Genomic DNA, 13,070 nt, shown 5'->3' with positions numbered 1-13,070 from the left:
GTTCAAGGAGGAAATTATTTTAAAATGTCCATGGAATTCTGGATCACAAATCCCTGAAAAACTGCCCTTAAGAATAACCTAGACTGAGAAAGAAATCCAGACTTTCAGTTTTCTTTAGTATTTTGAGATTCCAGTCACAGTTAACTAAGCCTGGGGAGACATGTGTTCCAGTTCTGACCACGTTCGTAGTAACTGTCTGCATGACCTGCAGTGGCTTATTTAAATCCCTTCAGCTGGAGTCACTTGTCCGTACAGCAGTCCTGTGGTGTCACTAGCCAACTGGCTTCTGAGAAATGGCGTGTAGCTGGGCACAAGGTTGAATACCTTTAATTCCAGCACTTTGAAAGCAGAGGCAAGTGGATCTTTATGAGTCTGAGGCCAACCTGAGCTGCATAGAAAATTTGAGGTCAACCTGGGCTACATAGCAACTTTAAGGCCAATCAAGGGTGCATAGGAAGACCCTGTCTCAAAGCAAAACAACAACAGAAACCTAAAAAATGGAGATTTCCCAAGACATTATAATTGAAGACCACAGAAATCTGGAAGCAAAACATATAAGACAAGATGAAGAATTACTTGGAATATCTTAAAATCTTTATTTCTTTTTATTTCAAAATATTTTTTATGCCTATGAAATTTTTTGCCTGCATGTGTTATGTGCCTGTACCTAAGGAAGTCAGAAAGATGAGTCAAATCCTCTGGAACTGGAGTTACAAATGGTTGAGAACTGCCATGTGGTTGCTGAGAACCAAACCTGGGTCTTCTGGAAGAGCAACAAATGCTTTTATCCACTGAGCCGTCTCTCCAGTCCCAGATTTCTATTTTTGACTCTGGAATGGAGTAGGACTCCATTCCATGAAAGAGAAGTGAGGGGGTAGATGGTTTTATAAATAGGAAAACAATAAGTAAGCTGAAGAAAGCAGATACAAGAAACAAAAAAGCAGATTGTCACTTCAGAGTCACCCTGGAAGCCGAGACAAGGAAGGAGAGCAGCAGAACCGTAGCTTCCTGGTTAGTACTTGGTCACACAGTGTCAGATAAACAACTGCTCATAATAGAGTCCATAGAGTCGATGCCTGAGTCCGTCAGTCCTGACAGAGGTAATTCCTATTACAAATGGGTTTTATTAGGCACCAAATAGTACGGTATATTCAAAATAAAACAAAACAAACAAACAAAAAAAACCCAGACCCTTACAGGGAAGGAAATTTTCCCTTAAAATCTGGAGAGACACTGTCTCAGTGGTGGGAGTAAAAACTAGGAGAAGGTTGAGCAGCCTTGAGAGGGATGACGAGGAGCATCCGGAAGAGCCTCTTCTGAGGAGGCATATAAGACACCCTAGAGCAAAGGAAATATCAGACTCTTCTAAGTTTTAGGAGGGTCTGGTGAGAAGTTTTGCATCATGTGATTTAGTTCAACATATCAGACACAACGAAGATCATGGAGGTTCCGGGTACTGGTTAGGACCACAATGATGGGAGTGGGGTGGGAGTGGGGTACGTGGGGACTCCACAGCTAGGTGTGAGAGCTTCTTAACTCAAGGCTAAGTCTGATCTCTTTAGGCTGTAGGAGCTTGCCTTGTAAGAGTAACCTCTATCTTTTTTAAGGGTTAAAGGGAGAGAGTTCATTAACAGGCCAGTTAGAACAAACCTGTTGAAGAAGTTGAGACTGTTGTATCCTCAATCCTGATTTTTTAAGGTCAAATCGCTTCCATGGTGACAGTGAATTTCCCTGTAAATGGACTCCATTTTGATTTTTAGAACCTCTTGCAGGAGCTTACTCTAAAACAAGGTCCTCATACAACTTTTTAAACATGATGTTTGTGAATGGGAAGACGGGCATCCGTGTGCCATGATGCATGTGTGGAGGTCAGAGGATAATTTACAGGAATTAGTTCTCTCTTTCTACCACATCATATCTAGGATTGAACACCAGGCTTTGCAGTAAGTGCCTCCACCTCCACCCACTGAACCACCTCAATGCCCGTCTAAAGTTTTATTAAAACCTTCTGTGTTGTTTAGCTATGCCTGTCAACTTGACATGACCTAGAATCAGCTGGGATTATCTAGATCAGGTTTATCTGTGGGGGATTGTCTTACTCATTAATTGATTTGAATGGACCCAGCCTATTGTGGGTGGTACCATTCCCTAGGCAGTTTCCTGCCCTGTATAGCAATGAAGAAGACTAGCTGAGCAGAAACAAGCCGGCAGCATGCATGGTTTTGTTTCTCTCTGCTTTTGACTGTGAATATTAGAAACTTTAAGTTTCTGCCTTGACTTGATGGGTGGTAACCTGGAATTGTAAGCCAAGTAAACCCTATCTTCCCTAAGTTGCTTTTAGTCAGAGTATTTATCACAACAATAGAAATGAAGCTAAAACACATTCATAGTTCAATGTTGGGAGGAAATGAGAGAAAAGCCCTCAAAGTATTTGACAGTAGGTAGAATAAGAGAAGACAGTTCTTTCTGAACATTTGTTACAACTCTTGGGAAACTGAGGCAAAGGGAGAGTCAGCGAGGTTGACAAACCAGAATTTTTCCTCTGCCCTAGGACTTTTATTTTATAAAGGCCTGTGAATAAAAGACCATTATTTTGTGTGGTAGCAGTGAGCAACAGGATGAAAATCAGTTGGCTGACAGTCTGGGAATAATCGTTGGGTTCTGCTTCTCTGGTTTGGTCTGGTGTGTCTACAGAGCTGTGTAGTGCATAACAACACAGATAATAAAGAAGCTGGCTTGAGACCAAACACAGCAAACTCAGTCCCGTGATTTAGAAAGTTGGCTTGTTGACCCTGTAAACTAAGGGGCGGTGGAGGAGGAGAGTACATGACTCGACAGAAAGCTAAAAACATAGAGCTAAGTTGCCATTAACTACCACATGTAAAGGGCCAGCACCAGAAGGACTTTGTTTTCCTTTCTCATGTGAATCTGCTTTTAAAGTGAAACTCGCTTTACACTTCACCGGAATCCAAGCTTGCTCTTTCTGGGAAGAAGGCTAATGTGGGGAACTATGTTCTAGCATCCTAATTCACTTAGATCTGTTCGATATGCTTGGGCTGTTTGGTTGCTGTTGCTTTTAGAAGTTCTTCCCATTCCCTCTTTTTTTTTTTTCTTCCCCAAGACAGCAATTCCCTCTTCTGAGAGACTTTGAAGTTGAGCAGAACGATTAGAGAGCATCTTTTGCAAACACAGGGCCCTTGCTGAAACAACATCACTGAATATGCCCTTTGAAAAGTGTTCTTGGCATCTGCCCTCATGCCCCAAGTGTGGCTTTCGCTAGGCAGCTTGTGGCTTTGTCTCAGCTTTCAAAGGGAAGTGGCTCTTCTAGGTTACAAGAACTCTTCAGCCTCTGCAGAGACTTCAGCCTCTGCAGAGACTTCAAGACCGCTTTTGTCACTGTAACAGTGGCTGTCCTTTCCTGCGTGTACATTTTCTACCTCCTAACGTTCTACAATCCACTTCTTGAATGCTTTCTAAAATTTATATGATGGCAGGTTTTTTGTTATTGTTTGGTTGTTTTGTTTATTGTTGTTTAGTCTTTTGAAACAAGGTCTCACTTTGTATTTTTGGCTAACCTGGAGCTCATAATGTACCCCAGGCTGACCTCAAACCAATACAGTTCTGTCTCAGCTTTCAAGTACAGGGATTGCAGGCATGAGCCACCATGCCTAATTAGTATAAATTGTTTATTTGTTTCTTTTTTTCTTGAGACAGGGTCTCTCTATGTAGCATTGGCTGTCCAGGAACTCTCTATGTAGACCAGCCTGGCCTCAAACTCACAGAGGTCTGCCTGTTTGTGCCTCCTGAGTGTTGTGATTAAAGGTGAGTGCCATCGTGCCTGGCATATATCTTAGGTTTTTGTTTTGTTTTTGTTTTTGTTTTTGTTTTTGTTTTTGTTTTTTTGTGACAGTCTTACTATGAAACCCAGACTAGCCTTGAACTTTCTTGCCTTCACCACCTGGGTGCCCTCACGCCCAGTTTATAGCAGTTATTTAAACTTAAAGATAGTTCATCATACGGGATGAAGAGATGACCCAATATTTAAAAGCCCTTGTTGCTCTTGCAGAGGACCTGAGTTCAGGTCCCAACACTCATATGTGCCAGTTCTCAAATACCGGTGACTCCACGAGATCTGACATGTCTTCTGGCACTAAACTCCCTACTTCCACTGCATGTGCGTGCGCACACACACACACACGTAATTTAAAAAATGAATAAGTAAAAATAACATTATTTTCTACAATAAATTCACTAAATGACCCTCCCCCCCAAGATTGTTACTGAAATTTTTAGAGTAAATGATATGGTTTTGGCAGCCCCCAAAGGCAAAGCTCTCCTGTTCCAGTAAACCAACTGAAGATAATCATAAAAATCAGAAAGAGGGAAGTTTATCAGCGTGGCCACACTGGAGAGAGGAACAGATAGAGAAGTCAAGTGATCCCCATGTTCATCTTTGGTGATAATGATATGAACTTTGGGTTTAAATAGAGGTGGATTTAGGGCAAGGGATATGAGGTGTACATAACTAAGCAATATATATATATATATATATATATATATATATATATAGAGAGAGAGAGAGAGAGAGAGAGAGAGATTCATTCTGTAAGTTAGTTCTGTTAATCTAGAGAATACTGGCTAATGCACTGGGCAAACATTCTATTTCCCATTCCTTCTTCTGACTTTAGTTCTATCTTATGGGCTTAAGTGAAGAATTACCCTCCGCTCCCCCTTTCCCTTTTTTTAAGGCTTAAACACCTTCTAAGTGCTCTTTTCAGAATTTTGGCTTGCAATAGCTTTGTGATGGTTGGTGTTTTTGACATGCCAGGATCTAGCCTCCCCTGGCAGATGGGCCTCTGGGGTGGTGTGTGGGAGATTGCCCTGATTACAATAATTGATGTGGGAAGACTCACCTTAACTGTGGGCTGTACCATTTCTGGGTAAGAGATACTAGATTGTATAAAATGGAGGAATCAATCTGAGAACAGCCATCTCTCTCTGCTTCTTGACTTCAGCTACAGTACAGCTCTCTCAATCTCCAGACGCTGACTGGCTCACCATGATGGACTATAACCTGGAACTGTGAATCAAAATAAGCCCTTCTCTCCTAACTCACATTGGTCAGGGAGCCCTTCTCTCATAACTCATGGTCAGGGTATTTCACCACAGCAGTGGGGAAAGAAAAATACTAAGATAGTCTCAAACCCTCTTCTGAATTGTCTTAATAATAAATGCAGATTTCTCTGTATTCAAATGATTATGGAATTTGTTTTTTATCATATTTTGGTTGCTATGAAAAAATGAGATCTCCTCCATATTGAATACTTTAGGCTTTAGCTGTCATGGCTTTTTCTCGTCTAAAATGAGGGAAACCTCATTGGGTAAGAGTCTCCTATGTCCATGTTTCAAATATATTTCTTTACCATTGAAAGAAAAGGAGAAAAAGAAAATGAAAAAAGTGATAGAAGGAAACAAGAGAAAGCATAAAAAAATCAAAAGACTAAGGAGACAAGGCCAATTACGGTCATGCCCTTGAAATGTAGAGGTAGAAGGATCAGAAGTTCAAAGCCAGCCTCTGTTACAAAGCAAGCTTGAAGCCATGTGAGACTCTGTCTCAAGAAACAACAGCAACAAAATTGGAGAAGTGGGATATTACAAAAGAAGATGGTGGTCCAAGGAACAGAGACCATTCAAAAGACACAGGGCTTCCTGGCTATCTTGTTCAAATGCTTGTCGGCATACTTTGTATTCTCACTGGTTGACTATCTTTGTATGCACAAGGGATTGACTCCTGGACTCTTCTCCGGCTGGACACACAAATCCCTGATGTTCAAATCCCTTAAATAAGCTGTGATAGTATTTGCATATAACCTCTGCACATACAACTATGCAACAAGCATACATCTACATACAACTATGCAACAAGCTTAGCCGTCTGTAGATTGTCTACAATGCCTAATGGGTGTCAGTGGTGTTTGGGTGGGTACTGGCGGTACCATATTGTTAAGGAATCACACAAGAAGAAAGAGTGTATGGAGGGTCAGTAGAGACGCAGCTTTAATAAAAAAAAGAAAACATTTTCAATATGTCATTGATTGATCTATAGATAAAGACACAGAGGGCTCATTGAACTATATCAATCACCTGTTGACGGCATGATATCAGACTCTAGACTACGTGACAGTAGCCCAGGAAGGCTTCTTAAAGAAGAAAGAGTTTTGGTTGAAGTAATGGAAAGGGTTTGGATAAAGGAAAGAAAAGAAGAAAACAACAACTTGAATAGAATAGAGGACAACACCAAGACCAAGAGAAAGGATGGAGCCAGGGAGAGGGGACCCTCAGTAGGCAGAAGTATCTGCTGAGTACTTTAGGAAATATGGCTGTAAGGGCTGTTGGTTGACATATTGTGTGTTAGGCTTCCAGGACTGTAACAAAATCCCTGAGATAATCGTCTTATGGAATAGAAAAGATTATTTTGGACATTTCAGTTATTTTCATTATTTTGGACATTCAGCAACAGTTGGCCCTGTTGCTTTGGGGCTTGTGGCAAGGCAGCATATCATATCAGGAGCACTGGGTTGAGAAAACTGCTGGGAAGCCAAGGGTGACAGGACACAATCATCCAGGATCCCATCCCATAATTTCTATGACTTAAAGTCTCTCATTAGCCCCCTGCTTCTTAAGGGTCCCCCTACTTCTCAGATGGCACTTTTATAAGTAGAATGTAAGTGCTATATGTTGTTTCCTAAAAATCCTTTCAATGACTTAACTGCTAAATAACTAAAAATTAATATGTTTAGGACTAGAGCCTTTTTCAGAGTGACTCGATATAGTCTACTCATGTTTGATATGCTTCAGCTCTCTCTATTTTACATTTTGTGTGTATGTTATATTTTGTATATTCCAACTAATGGCACATAAAGTACATATATAATGTAAATCTAAATCAAAATAGAAAAATGTTCTAAGCAGAAGATTAAAATTACAACAACAACAAACAACAACAACAAAAAGAGGCTGTCTTGGGAAGCAGAAATTTCTGGAAACCAAAATTTGAAGTCTCATGTTCTCAGACTTAATAGCCAGAGAACTTTGCTTTGTGTTTAAACAATGTTCCAGCTAATAGAATCAAAATACTAGAAAACAACTCTGAGAGGCCTCTCAAACTTCATTTGCTGCTCACTCCAAAAACATTTATACTGTAAGGCAATACAAAGGTCATGCATTTTTTAAGGAGACTTTTTTTTTAAGCCACAGGAAAATTACTTTTGACATTATCACTTAACAAGAATTTTCAAAAATCAAAGGAAGAACTGAACTACTTTGGTTTCCTGTAGAACTGTAGACAGTGACAGGTATACATGGACCTAAGAGAGCTTTCCAGCAGAGGACCCATGCAATACATTGTATCTGGTAATAGTTCTGGCTAATGTGGTGGTTTAAATGAGATTTTCCCAACAATCGAGGGCATTTGAATACTTGGTTTTCTGTTGATGGCACTGTTTGGGTAGGTTTAGGAAGTGTGGCCTTGTGGGAGGAAGTATGTGACTGTGGATGAAGGGCTTTGGGAAATTTAAAGAATTTACATTTAAATAATTTGAAGAGCCATTTCTGGCTCACTCTCTTCTTATGCTCGTGGTTCAAGATCTGAGCCCACAGCTTCCTGAAGTCACACCTTCACCCCGCCACTGCCACTGTGGAGTCCTTTCTTCTGTAAACTGCCTTGCTCACAATGTTTTGCCACAGCAACAGAAAAGTAAACACTACAGATCAGGAACACACACAGAGCAGTATGATTAGTGGGATAAAAATAGTAAGAGAAGTGGGAAGGGGCTGGAAGGAGCTGCGGAAGGGGAAACTCTAAGCAGAATATATTGTATAAAAAAATCTATTTTCAAAAAAAAAACCCAATAAGAGCTTTATTCTGTTCTTAGTTCTCATGGCTACAGGATGGTAATATAACCCAGGCCCAGACACTCTGGCGGCTCCTTGCTGTAACTCTGGGAACACTTCTCTGCGTAGATGTCTGTGGCTAAACTGTCTCTCATATCCCCAGCCACTAGCTGCCTAAATGCCGATCCTTAGAACCGTTTCCTGTGCTACTGGGGTCCTTTTCAGAAAGCTCTTGTGTATACTTCAGATGTTTTATCAATTATTTTCCCGTGGCAGATTCTAAGCTTTATGTATCAAGGTCTTTGATTCATAGTATGTTGGTTATTTTTGTGTGCAGGAAGAACAATGAAGATCTAGTTTTATTCTACATACAGGGATCCAGTTGTGCCAGGACCATTTGTTATCAAGGTGGCCTTTTCACTAACGCATACGTCATAGCTTTTGTGAGAAGTTAGAAGGAGCCTCCATTACATCCTGTCAGTCTATGTGTTAGATTTTTTTTTTTTTTGTGACAACAGCAGGTGGCTTTTTATCATTACTGCTCTGTTATATAACATGAAGTCAAGGGCTGTGCTACCACCAACATGTTCTTTCTATAAGGCTTGTTTTCACTACTTGTGACCTTTTGTGCTTCCATGTGAACTTTTTTTTTCTAGTTCTTTGAAGAATGCTGTAAGGATTTTGCTGGGCTTTGTGCTGACTCTGTCGATGGCGTTCAGGAACGTGGCCATCCTCACAATATTAGTGTTTCCTATCCGTGAGCACGGGGTGTCTATCCGTTTCTTGAGAATTGTTCAATACTTCCTTCAGTGTCATACAGCTTGTACTATAGAGGTCTTCTACCTCCTGGTTAAATGTATTCTTAGATTCTCTCTCTCTCTCTCTCTCTCTCTCTCTCTCTCTCTCTCTCTCTCTGTACATATGACCATGTGCATGCAAGTGCATGTGTGTGTGTTTGTATGTGGAGGTGCAGAGGACATCTATCTTCAGGTGGCTTTCCTTGGGTCCTATCTGTAACTTAAACTTTTTCAAATCCTACCTTTAATATGGGTCTTAAATACTTTAACCTCCCTTCTAGACCACCATCCACCAGAGGTAGTGGAAAAGAAAGGTTATTAGGATATGGAGGAAGTGGACCTGTTTAGAAATTGTTCTTTGGAGTAAAACCCTTCTGCACTGTTAGGAAATCAGCAGTTTAGATCACAGAATTCATCAGTGGCAGCTTGATCCACTTGCAAACACTTCACAAATACACCATCAGTCCAGTTTGGTAGAGTCCGGAAAGCAAACATGAATTGGTAGTGGTGGTACAACCTAATAGAGACAGCAGGCCTCAGCCAAATCAGCAGGAGTGTCTTCAGTGAGAGAGGCACAGCCAAGAACTTCTGGCATCTCCTGGTCCCTCCTGCTGACTAGTGCCAAGGCTGAAGTCTGATTTAGGTAGTGTCACCACTGTGTGTTTGCTATTGCTTCTAAACAGGCCTACTTCCACCATATCCTTTCTTTCCTACTTCCTCTGGTGGGTGATGGGCTAGAAGGGAGGTTAAAGCATTTAAGAACCATCGTTAAAAATAAGGTTAGAAAAAGTTAAAGTTACAGAACACTATCTATTGGCTTGTTGCTCGCAGCTTGCTCAGCCGGTCCTTATGGCACCTGGGACGACCAGCCCAGGGGTAGCACTGCTCACAGTGGCCCTCACACACCAATTATCAGTCAAGAGAATGCACCACAGGCTAGCCCACAAGCCAGTCTGCTGGGGCTCATTTTCTCAACTGAGGCTCCCTCTTTCAAAATGGCTTCAGCTCTGTGCCAAGTTGACATAAAACTAGCCAGCACGGCCCTGGATTACATTCTTCTGCTTGTGCGTCCTTTTATATATGTTAAAAAATCATTTGCTCATTTTTGTTAATACCTCTGACTTTACTAATTGAAGAGTCCCTTGCTTTTTGATGTTTCTTACAACTTTTTCTTTCCTTTTAACATTATTTTTTATTAGCTAGCATTTCGTGTAGCTGAATGTAATCTTAAATTCCTAATTCTCCTGCTTGTCTCCCAAGTGTTAGGATTATAGGAAAGCACCACCGTATCAGTTTTATGAGGTGCTGGGGAGAGCTTTGTGCATGTCAGGCAAGCACTCTGCTGAGGTACACTCCCAGCCCCATAGTCTATTTCTAAACATATTTCTAAACATTTTAAAAATTAAATTAAACATGTCTGATTACATTTATCTTCCTGTGTGTGTATGTGTGTATGTATGAATGTGTCTGTGTACATATGTGTCCCTACACTACACATGTGGCAGTCAGACACCAGTTTGTGGGGAGTTAATTCTCTTTTTCCATCCAACTCAGGACTGAGCAGCTGCTCAGTTTGAGCAGCATGATTGTTTACCTGCTGAGCCTTGTTGCTGGTCCTAACTTAATTCTTTAAGTTATCACAGCTATGGGGTTCATAACGGCATTTTCATGTTTACTTTATTCTCCTTCATCCCCTCCTCACTGCCCTGTGGTCCCTAGCGTTCTGCGCCCTCCTGCAGGCCCCTTTCCCAATGGCGGCCTTTCTGCTTTTAAGTCATCTTTCCCCTTCTTTCCCCCTTTCTCATTCCCTTAATATCTCATCATCGCTAATCATCCCTTGTCTAGTTCTATGACTACCATATACATATAATATGTGTGTGTGTGTGTGCCATACACATATATATTTAGATACACAAATATATGCAGATTTAATTCTGGGTTCTGTATATGAGAGAGAACACGGAGTATTCTCTCTTTAGTGAAGTGTTATTTGCAGAACAAACTAGGGGTTATAATTGAAGCTGCTCCAGGTGGAATGAAAGTAATGAGAAAAGAACCGTGCTTTGGGGTTTGTGCCAGGGAGCAAATAATGCCTTAAACAAGAATGTCCGAACTGAATGCCTGTAATCCCAGCATTCAGGAGGCTGAGGCAGAGAGACCGCCATGAGTTCTAGGCTAGCCTGGGCTACAGTGTGAGACTCGGTCTCTGGAAAAAAATACAAACCAAACCAAAAACCCCAGCTAAATGAACAAACAAACAAAACCACAGAGAATATATGTTCCTGCCCTCATATTACAGATTGCTTCCTGCAGCACACTCGGATACAGAGGTGTGGTTTTATTTCTAAATATGCATATGCCCTGCCCAGTCTATCTCAAGGACAAAAGAGTACAGAAAATGCAAATGAGCCCTCCAAACCTGCATGGAATTTTACCTTGAGTCTGTAATAACGAGTGTTTTTGTACTTTGAGTCATTAAATAGTGATGAAGACTCACATCCAATCAAACAGCAACCTGCTTGTGAATCAGCAGCCGTCCAAAGACCCTGCTTCTAGATAACCTTTCATCTAATTCCCTCTGGCTTATTTTAAGAAAAGGGAAGGTTTCATTTATTAAAATTCTAAGGAGCCAATAGAAAAAATATTTATATAAAAACCCCTTTAAGTTAAAAAAAAATCCTTGAAGGGTGTTCCAGGCAGATAAAATAAATGCAGAATCAGGATGTACTTTTTGAAGGTGAGAGGAAACTCACGCCTATTAAATATACTAAATGCAGATGTTTTTCCTCAGGATAACCCTGGCTTGAATGATCACACTGCATAAAAGGCCTCTGAGCTTCATCTGAAAGAAAGTATGTAGCCTAAATCAGCAATCACGTGGTAACCTGCATTTGCTTTGAGAAGCCACAGTGAGGAAAAAAGATAACAGGAAAATCCGAAGCTGGCCTGGTAGTTGAGGTCTGAAAGCCCGGTGCCTGGGCTGTGAGTCCAAGAGGATTGCTGCGTGTGAGTGGAATACTGGTAATCACAAGGGAAGCTGCTTACCAAGGAAACCAGCGAAGGAGGAACCACCAAGCACCATCTTCCCCCAGCTGAGGTCAGGACTTTTTTTTTTTTCAAGTCACAGGACGATTGCAGCTGGGTATATAGTGGTGAACATTGCAACTTCTAGGCCAGCCTCCCCTTCGTGTTATGAGACCCATCTTTAAAAGAGGAGGGCTAGAGAGATGGCTCAGTGATTATACAAGTACTGCTTGCTCTTCCAGTGGGCCTGAAGCTCCTTTCCCAGCACCCACATGAAGTGGCTCACTATTGCCTGTAATTCTAGCTCCAGGCGGATCCTATGCTCCTGACATAGAGCCTCATACGGAAACATGATTTATGCATGATTAAAAAATAAAAATAAATTTTAAGCAAAAGCAAAATATTAAAGGGATACACCCGGCAAGACATTCCTTGAAAAAGATAAAATTGCAGAAGCTACCCTCACCTCACTGTAAATGAAACAAGACTGCTGTTAATGAAGCAACGTACGTTCAGGACATTTCCCAACATGCCTTTGTCTCAGTTAAAGCCACATCTGTTACTAAACAGGAGGCAATACCCCACAGTGACTCTGCATTAATATGAGGGAGAAGATGGTTTTTTCTGTTTTACTCTTTCAGGGCTACTGTGGACCACACTGTTGATGGAACACACTGCTGCATCTATTAGGTTTTTCTGGTACACCTCGGCTAGATTTTCCTTCTTTTTAAAACTTTGTATATTTTGATGCCCTCGTTTGGGATGCCACGCCATTGACTGAGTGCTTGTCTAGCATCCATGGAGTCCTGCATCCCAGAACAGATGTGGTAATACACATATAATCTTATCACACAGAAGGTTGATCCAGAAGGATCAAAAGTCACAACCGTCCTCAGTTACATAGGCATTTCTTTCTAATTTCATTTTGCCAAGAGATAGATGATAACTCTGGAGGCATAGTGAAACCCTGTGTGGTAGTCATTAGCAAAGAAGAACGTGACTCTCATTCTGAGAGACTAGAGTTAGCTTTATGAAGAACAGGGGAGGGACCAAAATAAGCAAACCTGCATACTGCAAACACGGAAGGCTTTGTTCTGTTTTGGTTTTTGTGTGTGTGTCCCTGTGTAGTCCTGGAGGGCCTGGAACTCACCGCATTGAACAGGTTGCTCGTGAACTTGTATCAATCCTTCTGCCTCTGTCCTTACAGGTTTTAGAAAAGTCAGGTGCATCATGATAGGGACTAGAAAAGTCTCCTTTAAAATAAACAAAATTGTGTGCTCGGGCATGCACATGGGTGTGGAGTGAAGGGACAATTTATAGGAGTTGGTTTTCTCTTTTCCACTAAACTCAGGTCTG

Source organism: Grammomys surdaster, unplaced genomic scaffold (genome assembly GCF_004785775.1).
Source record: "Grammomys surdaster isolate TR1022 unplaced genomic scaffold, NIH_TR_1.0 125985, whole genome shotgun sequence".
Taxonomy (NCBI): Eukaryota; Metazoa; Chordata; class Mammalia; order Rodentia; family Muridae; genus Grammomys; species Grammomys surdaster.
This window is presented reverse-complemented; position numbering follows the sequence as displayed.